This window comes from Rhinatrema bivittatum, chromosome 7, assembly GCF_901001135.1.
Source record: "Rhinatrema bivittatum chromosome 7, aRhiBiv1.1, whole genome shotgun sequence".
Taxonomy (NCBI): domain Eukaryota; kingdom Metazoa; phylum Chordata; class Amphibia; order Gymnophiona; family Rhinatrematidae; genus Rhinatrema; species Rhinatrema bivittatum.
Window position 1 is genome coordinate 151,250,812 of NC_042621.1, and position 13,319 is coordinate 151,264,130.

Genomic DNA, 13,319 nt, shown 5'->3' on the forward strand with positions numbered 1-13,319 from the left:
ACAGAGATGCCCGATGCAGAACATCAGGAACTGCAGCAGAGCTGGAGGCCACAGGGACAGCCCGGGGATGGCGCCGGCGGCCCACAGCCACCAGAGACGAGGGACCAGGTGCTGGATCACTTTAAAAGAGGTGAGGGGGCTGAGTTGCGGGTCTGCTGTGGCCGGCATACATAACAGTTATAACTGTCGCTCCTTGTGACCTTGGGCAAGTCACTTTACCTTCCATTGCCTCAGGTACAAACTTAGATTGTAAGCCCTCTGGGGATAGGGAAATACCTACAGTACCTGAATATAATCCACTTTGAAGCACTGAAAAAAGTGTGAAAAGTGGAATATAAATCTAAAAAAATAAAAATAAATAATAATAATAACTGGTGATTCATCTGCCATTGCAGCTTGAACGATGTGTTGTTTAATATTCATACCTATGGAATATGCAAACATTGGAGGAGTAGAAAAAAATCTCATATATACTTAAAACATGCCAATTACGTTTGATGATTTTCTTGATTTCATTAGTTAAATTTGTATGTTTTAAGACACAAACTAGCTCTCCCATTGTGGGTTTAGCTTTGTATTGAAGAAGTTGATCACAGTCTGAAAAATATGCCCTAGTGAATGCTTTTTTAATGATCTTTTTAGGATACCCTCTATTATTCAGCTGTGCTGATGATTCCGACAGTTGATTCTAGAACTCACTATCTTCACAGCATATGCTACATAATTGAAAAAATTGGCCTACAGGTAGGCCATTTTTAAAAGGGCGTGGATGTTGACTTTCAAACCACAATAAATTGTTCCTGTCGGTGGATTTACAGAACATAGTAGTTTGAATACCATTATTGGTATATTTAATCATGATGTCAAGAAACGCCAATTGATTGTGATCATGCGTCAGATTCAATTTTAAATTATTATCAACTTGATTGAGCCACAAATGAAAAGCTATGATATGTTAATCCATATGTGTCCACACAAAAAATATATCACTAATGTACATCAACCATAAATGTTCATGTTTGAAAAACTCTGAAGTCTAAACTGCTGATTCTTCAAACTTAGGGGGTTATTTTCCAAGCGGATCGCACACGATAAGGGACGTTTCGCAATTGAAAAGTCCTTTATCGCGCGATACCAAGATGGGGGTGGAGTCGGGGCGGCATCAGCCCCGGAAGAGGAGGAGTCGGGGCGGCACCGGGGCTGATGCTGCGAAGACTGGGCTGACAGTGAAAGGTAAGCAGATTTATCGCTGTCAGTTTCGCACTGAATAACTACACCCCCACCCCCCGTTACCATGGGAGGCAAAGAGCCCAGCGGTATTAGTAAATCCAGCCTTTAGTTACGAATAAATTTGCTACATCTGGCGCCAATGGAGAACCCATGGCTACTCCATGAATTGGTTGAAAAAAATTCTGCCCAAACATGGAAATATTATGACAGAGAACTAACTCAGCTAATTCAACTAAAAAATTGGAGGGAATCTGTTCTGGCCTATCTCTATGGGAAAGCATTTCCTTTACAATTGCCAGTGCTGTTTGCTGGGGAACATTTGTATACAATGATTCCACATCTAAGCTGAGAAAAAACAAGTCAGCTGTCAGTTCACTTAAAGTTGATAATTTCCTACACGTATGGGAGGTATCTTGAATGCATGATGCCACTTTTTGCACAAATGGTTGTAAGAATATATCTACAAATTTAGTGAAATGTTCCAAAATTGACCTATTGGTGGATACAATGGGTGTACAAGTGGGCTTAATTATGGTTTTATGTATCTTAGGCTCTCCATAAATCACTGGAACCTGTGGGGTATGAACTTGCAAAAATGCCAATTTTTTGGGAGTAAGAAAGCATGCAAGTTGTGCATGTTTCAAAAGTGTTTGTACTTTGTAAATCTATAGTAGGATCATCTGTGATCTTGATATAAAACCATCCATTAACTAGTTGACTGTGCAATTCTTGGATGTAATCAGATGCATTCATAATTACAATTGCTCCCCCTTTATCTGCCGGTTTGATTGTGATTTCCTTATTCCCTGACAATGATCTCAATGCTTCTTTCTCCCCCGAAGACAAATTATAAAATGTACGATGTGATTTTTGTTCAACACGTGAAAGCTCTTGTAAAACCAGATTTTGAAATGCCTTTATTTGCGGATCCACTGGACCAGGTGGAATCCAGTGAGAATTCGTTTTAACCACAGACATATTATATCTAGGCTCTGGTGTTTGTGAAAAAAAATAATTTTATTTGCAAAGACCTAACAAAACGGTATAGAGAAATCTTACTTTCAAAAGAATCATGCATGCTTGTGGGGATGAACGACGAGCCTCTATTTAATACTTTCTCTTCTGCTTAAGATAAAGCATAATCAGATAAATTTATCACCACCGATTGTTCAGGGATTGAGACTGTGTGAAAGGCTTGTACCACTGTGTGTCGATGTCTTCCAGGTGATGATTGTTCTTTTTGCCATAAGACCATGCTGGCTTGAAAGGATGCTGACATTTGTCTACAAAATTAGTCCTGGATTGGGACCACTGTTGTTTACTATCCAAGTTCTCTTCAGAACCACTAGAAGAATCATCCAAGGATGCAAATGCAACTTTTTAATATTTAGACCCTGAGTCCTCCTTTGGTATAACCATGGGTACACATTAGATGACTCATAATCCTGTTTGTCACGCTTAAATTTAGTGATCTTATTAGGGGTGTGCATTCGGATTGACCGCATTAGTAAAACGCAACTCATATTTTTTTTTTACTTAAAAAATTGATTCGACATAAACGATCGGATTTCCCACATATCGAACATAGATATGTTCGATATGTGGGAAATCGCGATTGTTGAGCCAAAATAAAAATATAAACCCCCTCACCCTCCTTAATCCCCCCCCCCCCCGACTTACCACAACTCCCTGGTGATGGAGCGAGGAGTGAGGACGCCATTTCTGCAATCCTTGGCGAGAAGCATGTGACGTCGGCGGCACGTCGAGTGACGCCGGCGTCACGTGATTCCCGGCTCGTTCGCGCCGGACGGCTCGTTCGGCCCAAAAAGAACTTTTGGCCAGCTTGGGGGGGCCTCCTGACCCCCCCAAGCTGGCCAAAAGTTCTTTTTGGGCCGAACGAGCCGTCCGGCGCGAACGAGCCAGGAATCACGTGGCGCCGCGTCACTCAGACGCGACGTCACGTGATTCCCGGCAAGTTCGCGCCGGACGGCTCGTTCGGCGCGAACAAGCCGGGAATCACGTGACGCCGACGTCACGTGATTCCCGGCAAGTTCGCGCCAGACGGCTCGTTCGGCCCAAAAAGAACTTTTGGCCAGCTTGAGGGAGGCCCCCCCAAGCTGGCCAAAAGTTCTTTTTGGGCCGAACGAGCCGTCCGGCGCGAATGAGCCGGGAATCACGTGACGCCGCGTCACTCGACGTGCCACCGACGTCACATGCTTCTCGCCAAGGATTGCAGAAATGACGTCCTCACTCCTCGCTCGATCACCAGGGAGTTGTGGTAAGTCTGGGGGGGGGATTAAGGAGGGTGAGGGGGTTTAATTTTTTTTTTTGCACATATGTACATACACCCAACTCATTGGATTTTTTTTATGTCCATATTGGCCGCAAGTGGGACCCCCTTTCGGACATAAAAAATATGAACATAAAATTTTGCTCTGCACATCCCTAGATCTTATTACATTTGATATCTGATTTGAATTTATCAATGGAACATTGTAGTTCCTCTAATGATATTAAAATGGATTCAGATGGCATTTTGTGCTTGTATTCCTTGTCAATAACTGCGATCTATGGGCCGTATTTTAAAAGGGTTATGCGCGCCGGGCCTATTTTAAAAAGGCCCGGTGACGCGCGTAAAGCCCTGGGACGCATGTAAGTCCTGGGGCATTACAAAAGGGGAGGGGCCAGAAACCTCCGACTGAGCAGCCATTGCCACTGTGTCGGAGGATTGCATGCCGGCAGGCTGCCAGTGTGCTCAACTTGCGCCTGCGCAGAGGCAGGCGCAAAAGGTAAAATAAAAATTTGTGGGGGGGGTTTAGAGTAGGGCTAGGGGGAGGAAAGGTTAGGGGAAGGGGTGGGAAGGTCAGGTTAGGGGGAAGGAATGGGGGAAGGCAGCGCGGCTCGGCGCGCGCAAGGGGGTGCACAATTGTGCACCTTGTGCACGCCTGTGCGCACAAGTTATAAAATCGGGTGTACATGTGCGCATGCCGGGTAGCGCGCGCACATGTATGCTGCATGCGCTCCTTTTAAAATCTATCCCTATGCTTTTAACTCTTCCGTAGTTATCTTTGTGTATTTAATTATGAGGAACATTAAATCTAAGGAGCACTTATTTAAAATTTAGATAAAAAATCTGACCTCTCCGTGAACATCAAAGGTTTTGTATGGATATGAAGACCCCTAGGCATAATTTGTTGCTTGACATACTCAATTAATGTAACCCCATGAAGTTTTGCTCTCGCTGACCACTTATATGATTTAGTGAGCTCACCCAATAAATCTGATCATGAAGTGGAACCTGTTGTATTTCAAAATAACGAAGACTCTTCAGCTATATTAGCTACATGTTCAGGTGTGTAACTAAAAATGTCTTTCCAATCAGTTGCTGCCATATGGGTATTTATGTAACAATATTAAATAAACCAAACCCAAAAAGTGCAAGAACGATATTAAACTTTCAAAATATATCTCGCTTATAGTCAAATGAGAACAAGTTTTTACCTGGCACACTTATAAATAATCTTTTAATGTGGCCATAATAAAGCACTGCGTTTACATGGAAATTTGTGATTCAAACCCAACTTCTTGTGCTTAAAAAGATTTAATCATTGGTCACTTGAAAATGCAGTGTGCAGGATTTAAATCCATAAGTGCTGACACCATCCAATTTTTCTATGTTTAAATTATTGAAATGTACTTATCTTGTAAATGTCAGGAATGAATAACACACAAGGAATTGAAGTGAAACTGAAACACAAAGGAGCCAAACTGGAACCCAGAACTTTCTGTATGTTTCAATCATTTAAAAGCCCTACACTGCAGCGTTTTGAAGAAATACTCCTTCTTCAGGGGTTATTGTCAATGAGAAGCTCCCAGAGATTACACAATTCCAGACAATGTATTAATACTGAAAAATAACATTGCATCTCTATTAAAACTTTACTCCAAATGATGGTTATTATTGAAAGAAAACTCATTTATACAGGGCAAATATATTGGAAAGATTAGTTACTCACTCAGGTCCTTATATTAACTGTTTCAAAATATATAAAGTTGCTTCTGTGTTCGACAAACCTTCTTGGTGTGTTATCGTTCAAACGCGGGTGACGTCATTTTAAACCGGAAAACCCGTGAAAGCCAGGTGTCAATCAAAAACCGGAAGTCAGGTTTAAAAGCTAAACCTGCAATGGGAGAACTAGTTTGTGTCTTAAAACATACAAATTTAACTAATTATATCAAGAAAATCATCAAACGTATTTGGCATGTTTTAAGTACACATGAGATTTTTTCTACTCCTCCGATGTCTGCATATTCCAGAGGACTGAATATTAAACAGTACATTAAGTTTGTTCTCATTTGACTATAAGTGAGATATATTTTGGAAGTTTAATATCCCCACTTTTTGGGGTTTGGTTTATTTAGTATTGTTACATAAATCCCCAAGATAACCAATTTGGCAGTGCAGTAATAATGGGAGATTTCCATTATCCCAGTATTGACTGGGTAAATGGAACATCAGGATATGCTGGAGAAAAATAAAATTCCTGAATGGAATAAACGACTGCTTCATGAAGCAATTGGTTCAGGAACCAATGAGAGAGGGAGCTTTTTTAGATTTAATTCTTAGTGGAATGCAGGGTTTGGTGAGAGAGGTAATGGGGGTGGGGGCCACTTGGCAATAGTGATCATAACATGATAAATTTGCACTAATGATTGAAAGGGGGCAATATGTAAATCTACACCTCCAAAACTAAATTTTCAAAAGAGAAACTTTAATAAAATGAGGAAAATAGTTAGAAAAAAGCTGAAATGTGCAGCTGCAAGGGTTAAAAGTGTACAACAGGCAAGGACACTGTTTAAAAATACAATCTTAGAAGTGCAGTCCAGATGTATTCCATGCATTAAGAAAGGTGGAAGGAAGGCAAAACTATTACTGTCATGGTTAAAAGGTGAGGTGAAAGAAGCTATTTTAGCCAAAAAAAAAATCCTTTAAAAATTGGAAGAAGGATCCAGCTGAAGAAAATAGGAAAAAGCATAAGCATTTTCAAGTTAAGTGTGAAACATTGATAAGGCAGGCTAAGAGAAAATTTGAAATTAAGTTGGCCGTAGAGGCAAAAACTCATAATAAAAACTTTAAAAAATATATCTGAAACAAGAAACCTGTGAAGGAGTCGGTTGGACTGTTAGATGACAGAGTAGTTAAAGAGGCTCTTTAGGAAAATAAGGCCATTGCAGAAAGACTTAATGAATTCTTTGGTTCTGTGTTTACTAATGAGGATGTTGGGGAGATACCAGTTTCAGAGATGATTTTCAAGGGTGATGATTCAGATGAACTGAACCAAATCACTGTAAACCTGGAAGATGTAGTAGGCCAGAGTGACAAGCTAAAGAGTAGCAAATCACCTGGACCAGATGGTATACATCCCAGGGTTCTGAAGGAGCTCAAAAATGAAATTTCAGATCTATTAGTTAAACTTTGTAACCTATCATTAAAATCATCCATTGTACCTGATCTGGAGGGTGGCCAATGTAACCCCAATATTTAAAAAGGTCTCCAGGGGCGATCAAGGAAACTATAGACCAGTGAATCTGACTTCGACGTCAAGAAAAATAGTGGCAACTATTCTAAAAATCAAAATCACAGAGCATATAGAAAGTCATGGTTTAATGGAACACAGTCAACATAGATTTACCCAAGGGAAGTCTTGCCTCACAAATCTGTTTCATTTTTTTTGAAGGGGTTAATAAACAAACATGTGAATAAAGGTGAACAAGAACATGTAATGCATCTGGATTTTCAGAAGGCTTTTGATAAAGTCCCTCATGAGAGACTTCTAAGGAAACTAAAATGTCATGGGATAGGAGGAAGTCTCCTTTCGTGGGTTACAAACTGTTTGAAAGACAGGAAACAGAGTGGGATTAAAAGGTCAATTTTCTCAGTGGAAAAGGGTAAACAATGGATTGCCTCAGGTATCTGCCTTGGACTGGTGCTTTTCAATATATTTATGAATGATCTGGAAAAGAATACGACAAGTGAGGTAATCAAATTTGCAGGTGATACAAAATTATTCAGTGAAGTTAAATCATAAGCGGATTGTGAGAAATTACAGGAAGACCTTGTGAGGCTAGAAAATTGGGCATCTCAATGGCAGATGAAATTTTTTTTTTAATTTATTCTTTATTATTTTTAATAGTTACATCATGGAAAACTCTACAAATAGGTATGACAATATTTAAAGCAATCTTTTACATATCCAAAGTGGAAATCATTATTGTTATATATAAAACATAATTGGGGGAGAATATTACCATATCTTTAAGGCAAACTTATTATCTAGTATAGTCCCTTTTGTCCTACTTGGGACTTCCATTAGACAAAAAAAAATTACAATAAATGGAGAATGGAGTATCTAATTTTCTTGAAGGCCCTTTACCTCTAACCTTTCAATTTCAGATGCTGATTTATCCAACAAGAATGTCTCTAAATGATCCGGATCTGTAAACCCAAATTTTTTCCCTCTGTAATTTATATAACAAAAACAAGGAATTTTTTAAAAAGAAAGTTGCCCCCAGAGCCACCACATGATGTTTCAATGCAAGGACAGTTTTTCTCCTTGCTTGGGTGGCTCTGGCAACATCCGGAAAAATTTGGATCTTATATCCACAAAAAGAGACATCCTTGTTGGAAAAACATTTTTTGAATAGTTTATCCTTGTACTGTTCTGATGTAAAGGTAATAAAGAGAGTCGCCCTATTCTCAATTATATCCAGGGACTCTTCCAAGAAGGTTGATATCCCCAAACTTGGAGGAGTCTCCTGGGCATCACCAGGAATATTCCTCTCCTTTTTCTTTCTAAAATAATATATTTTAGACAAAATAGGAAATTCTTCATCTTTATACATTAATACTTCCCTAAGAAATTTTTTAAACATTTCTAAAGGGGACAAAAGATGAGTTATTGGAAAATTTACTAGCCTTAACTTTTTTGATCTCAATACATTTTCCATGCGCTCTAGTTCCTTATGAATACTTAAACTATCACACATAAAAGTATTTTCTGAAGACTGAACAAATTGCATTTTCTCTTTCAAGTCAGATATATCTTTTTCACACTTTAAAACTTTTGTCCCTTGTTCATTAATTTTCTCTGTATTAACATTTATCACAGCTGACAAAGATCTATTCATAGTAGTAATATTATTATCTAAATTTGAAATAGCTTTCCACAAATCAGATAAAGTAACATTGTCAGGGGGAAGATCCATGACAATGCTACGAGTAAGAACTGGAATAGGTTCAACAGTTAACACACTTAATAAAGATTTTTCAGTCCCTTGATTTTCTGCGTGGGATACCAAGCTTACTTCTAAGGGATTAATTCCTACCAGTTCTGTCGCCAGTTCAGTGGATGGACTCTTACTTGGCTGCGGTGGTAAAACAGGGCCTTCCCCAGGACTTAGGGAAGCCAACGATGAGCTCCCCAGCACATCCTCATTAGGATCAACCCTTTGTCTAACGACATGTTGATCCATTGGGCCGGTGCATTGTTGGAGCACTGGTGATGACGTCAATGTCCTTGCTTTTCTCTTCTTCCCCATCCACGAATAAGAATTTTCACAAAGACAGACTTCCTGGCCAAACACCCAAACTCACCTGGACTAAGCCGGATCAAGCCATGCGCCCCTTTGGGGCACGCGGCTTAGGCGTCGCGCCAGTGGCGTCACAGCACTGCGCCATGGCCCGATTTAAATTCCGTGGTCATGCCCCCTGTGACGTAGGCGGCATCCCTCTCTGCCGCTGATGTTACAATTCAAGGGCTTCTCTGGGTGGCGAGACCCTGCAGGTTTCGCCACAGATGGTAAAGAAAAGAAAAGTCCTTTTTTCCGCCGGATCGCTCGGGGAGAGGTGGCCGACAGCCCCTCCTTCTCCTGCTCTCTCCCTGAGTCTATGGCGCGCCATGGCCCGATTTAAATTTCATGGCCACGCCCCCTGTGACATAGGCGGCGGCAGCGTCCCTCTCTGCCGCTGATGTTACAATTCAAGGGCTTCTCTGGGCGGCGAGACCCTGCAGGTTTTGCCACAGATGGTAGAGAAAAGAAAAGTCCTTTTTTCCACCGGATCGCTCGGGGAGAGGTGGCCGACAGCCCCTCCTTCTCCTGCTCTCTCCCCCGGCAGATGAAATTTAATGTGGACAAGTGCAAGGTGATGCATATAGGGAAAACTAAATCCATGCTGTAGTTACACGATGTTAGGTTCCCTATTAGGAGCTACCACCCAGAAATTTTTTTTTCAGAAATCATAGTGGATAATACATTGAAATCATCATCTCAGTGTGCTGAAGCAGTCAAAAAAGCAAACCGAATGTTAGGGATTATTAGGAAGGGAATGGTGAATAAAATGGAAAATCTCATAATGCCTCTGTATCACTCCATGGTGAGACCGCAGCTTGAGTAATGTGTACAATTCTGGTCACCACATCTCAAAAAAGATATAGTTGCAATGGAGAAGATACAGAGAAGGGCAATCAAAATGATAAAGGGGATGGAACAGCTTCCCTATGAGGAAAGGCTAAAGAGGTTAGGGCTGTTCAGCCTGGAGAAGAGACGGCTAAGGGGGGATATGATAGAGGTCTTTAAAATCATGAAAGGTCTAGAATGGATAAATGTGAATCAGTTATTTACTGTTTCAGATAATAGAAGGACTAGGGGGCCCTCCTTGAAGTTAGTAACCAGCACATTTAAAACTAATCGGAGAAAATTCTTTTTCAACTCAACACACAATTAAGCTCTAGAATTTGATGCCAGAGGATGTGGTTAGAGCAGTTAGTGTAGCTGGGTTTAAAAAAGTTTGGATAAGTTCATGGAAGAGAAGTCCATTAACGGCTATTAATCAAGTTGTCTTAGGGGCGGATTTTAAATGCCCTGCTCTCGTAAATCCGGCCGGATTTATGCGAGCAGGGCCCTCGTGCGCCGACGCGCCTATTTTGCATAGGCTGCCGGCGTGCGCAAGTCCCGGGGCTTTTTTAAGGGGGGCGTGTCGGGGCGTCACCAAATGGTGCGGCATTTGGGGGGCGGGCCCGGGGGCGTGGTTTTGGCCCGGGGGTGTTCCGGGGGCGTGGCCGCGCCCTCCGGAACAGCCCCCAGGGCGGGTCTTGGCGCGCCAGCAACCTGCTGGCGCGCGCGGATTTACGTCTGCCTCCGGCAGGCGTAAATCCATGGATAAAGGTAGGGAGGGGTTTAGATAGGGCCGGGGGGTGGGTTAGGTAGGGGAAGGGAGGGGAAGGTGAGGGAGGGCGAAAGAAAGTTCCCTCCGAGGCTGTTCCGATTTCGGAGCGGCCTCATGGGAACGGAGGCAGGCTTCGCGGCTCGGCGCGCGCAGGCTGCCCAAAATCGGCAGCCTTGCGCGCGCCGATCCCGGATTTTATAAGATACGTGCGGCTACGCACGTATCTTATAAAATCCAGTGTACTTTTGTTTGTGCCTGGTGCGCGAACAAAAGTACGCGATCGTGTATTTTTTTAAGATCTACCTCTTAGTGAATTGCCACTGCTTTTACTGGTATCAGTAGTATGAGTTCTACTTAGTGTTTGGGTACTTGCCAGGTACTTCTAGCCTGGATTGGCCACTGTTGGAAACAGGACGCTGGGCTTGATGGACCTTTGGTCTGACCCAGTATGGCAATTTCTTATGTTCTTATGATATTTAGCTATTACGAACCAAACATCTGCAACATGCTTCCATTATCCCTATGCTTGGAGCTCAGCTACCTCACCTTTTAGCCAAACATTCCCTACAGAGACTCCCTGTCCATTAATCTAGTTACCACAAAAGTATTCCTATTTCTAAAGCAACAACAAAAAACTATAGATCCTTAACAAATTTGTTTTGTTGATCTAACACTATTGTAACTTACTTTAAATTTATTATAATTGATTTGAGGCCATTTATGGTACAAAGTGGAACATCAAATGCCAATAAATAAATTAAATAATAATTATATTATTTGTATATTTTATATCTTATGTGGTACAACCTTTGGGGGTCATTTTGTGTCTATGGGAAAATTGCTTTGTAAATTGGGTCCTTTGCTTGGGTGTAGTAAAAATTGATGATACCCTTGTTTATTTGTTCAGTTCATTAAGTTCTAATTTTCCTGACACCCTTGTTTACTTTGCTGGTCACCTATCTTGTAGTTGGGTGTGATTCTGTAGTTAGACTGAAGGGGAACATGATCTCACAACAGACTGGAATTCCAATTACTCCTAATTCCTGTCTGTGCAAGTAGGTGCAGGTGTTGTGCTGTAGGACCTGCTCACGCCATGTGTCAATATTTTGCAATGACATGTGTCTGTCCTCCTTGTGGCATACATATTATGCCCCTATATGGGTCATTCTAGCAAAATAACATTCATGGCTGAATACATGTGACTTACTGGCATCAAACACAGATGCTAAACTTCTTTTTCTCCTTTCTTGCTTTTGTTCACCCCTGCTTGTGCAGCTTACGAGTATGGATGGTCTCATCCCTCAGTAACCAAAAGTGCTACAGAAACTTCAACAACAAAAAAATAAAATAAATGAACAATAATGATCCATCGTGCAAGAGTTGCAGAATGAGGGAGATGCAAAATAAATGTGCTTGACTGAAAAGTAATTTTAATAAGAAATGGAAGTTCACTTTTTTCTCCCCCTTAAAATCAATGGATGTCAAAACACTTCAGTTCTGCCATGGCTTTAGTAGCATATATAAATACCAACCGGGTCCTTTTCTTATTAGGCTTTAAATGGGAAATTGTTTATGAATGAACCTGTTCTTTCTTGGCATGGGCAGAACAGAAAGAGGAAGAGCAAGAGGGAGACAAACACCTTATTTTTCACTAAAACTATAGCATCTCCTACATTTTCTCTCTTATGGAGGACTCTTTCCTCCAACAAGAGCATTTCAATAAGGGAATAGCATCTCCTTTCGCCTCCAAATCTCTCTTTGAGTAACTTACAAATGTTGGCACATAGTCACCTTCCATATTCTCCTACTTTAATGAGGTTTGGCATTAGCTTAAAACGTACTACTAAGTAGAGCCTCAGGAAACATTTGCTCTGCTTAGGACTTCTCCTCTTTGATTCCTAACAGAAAGCTAATAATTAAGCAGAAGATGTGGAAAGATGACAGAAATGGAAAGAAACCGAGTAGGCTGTATTTGTGCTTTGCTAATTCTTTATTAGACTCCAGCCTCATTCTGCTAAGTATGAAGCAACATTTGAAAGATGTATCGAAAAGCATTTTAAAAGGAGCAAATGGGCAGATAATTTACCATTTAAACAGTAGTGTTCAGAAAGAACTGTATTCTCTTACAAAAAATGAGGAATTTCTCCTACAAAAGAAGAGCTAGCAGCATGGAAGACTCCATCCTTGCATTATCAGTGTGATAAGCTTTTATTGTGGCCGAAAGTAAATTTGTTTTTAAACACAGCTCATACTGAAATCTTCATTAAACATTGAATCTTCATTAAAATAAACTTTATGTGCTTGGAGAGTGCCTGGAGGCTTCCCTGCAGTTCCCTTCTACATCTGGGAACCCACCCGCTGAGGCCGCTGAGATCACTGCAAGCCCAGGGCTGTGCCGATAAAGTGTGGCATGCAGGAACATTGTCAGGAGAGCACCTGGAGGCTTCTCTGCAGTTCCCTTCTACATCCGGGAACCCACCCGCTGAGGCCGCTGACGTCACTGCAAGCCCAGGGCTGGGCCGATAAAGTGTGGCATGCAGAAACATTGTCAGGAGCGCACCTGGAGGCTTCCCTGCAGTTCCCTTCTATTATTATTATTATTATTATTATTTATTGGTTTTTATATACCGCCGCTCATCAGAGATATCGCGTCGGTGTACAGAGAACGAATAATATATGCCGTAGCATTATACATGGAAGAAGGTAAAAATAGTTGAACTAATACAAAAAGTAACTAAACCTCAAAACAATGATATAATTTAAAGAAAAACCTTATACGGTAATAATACGGTAATAATTATTACTTAGGTTGATGGAGAAACATAGGGAAGCTAGGCAGGAAGCTAGGCAGGAAAGCTAGGCA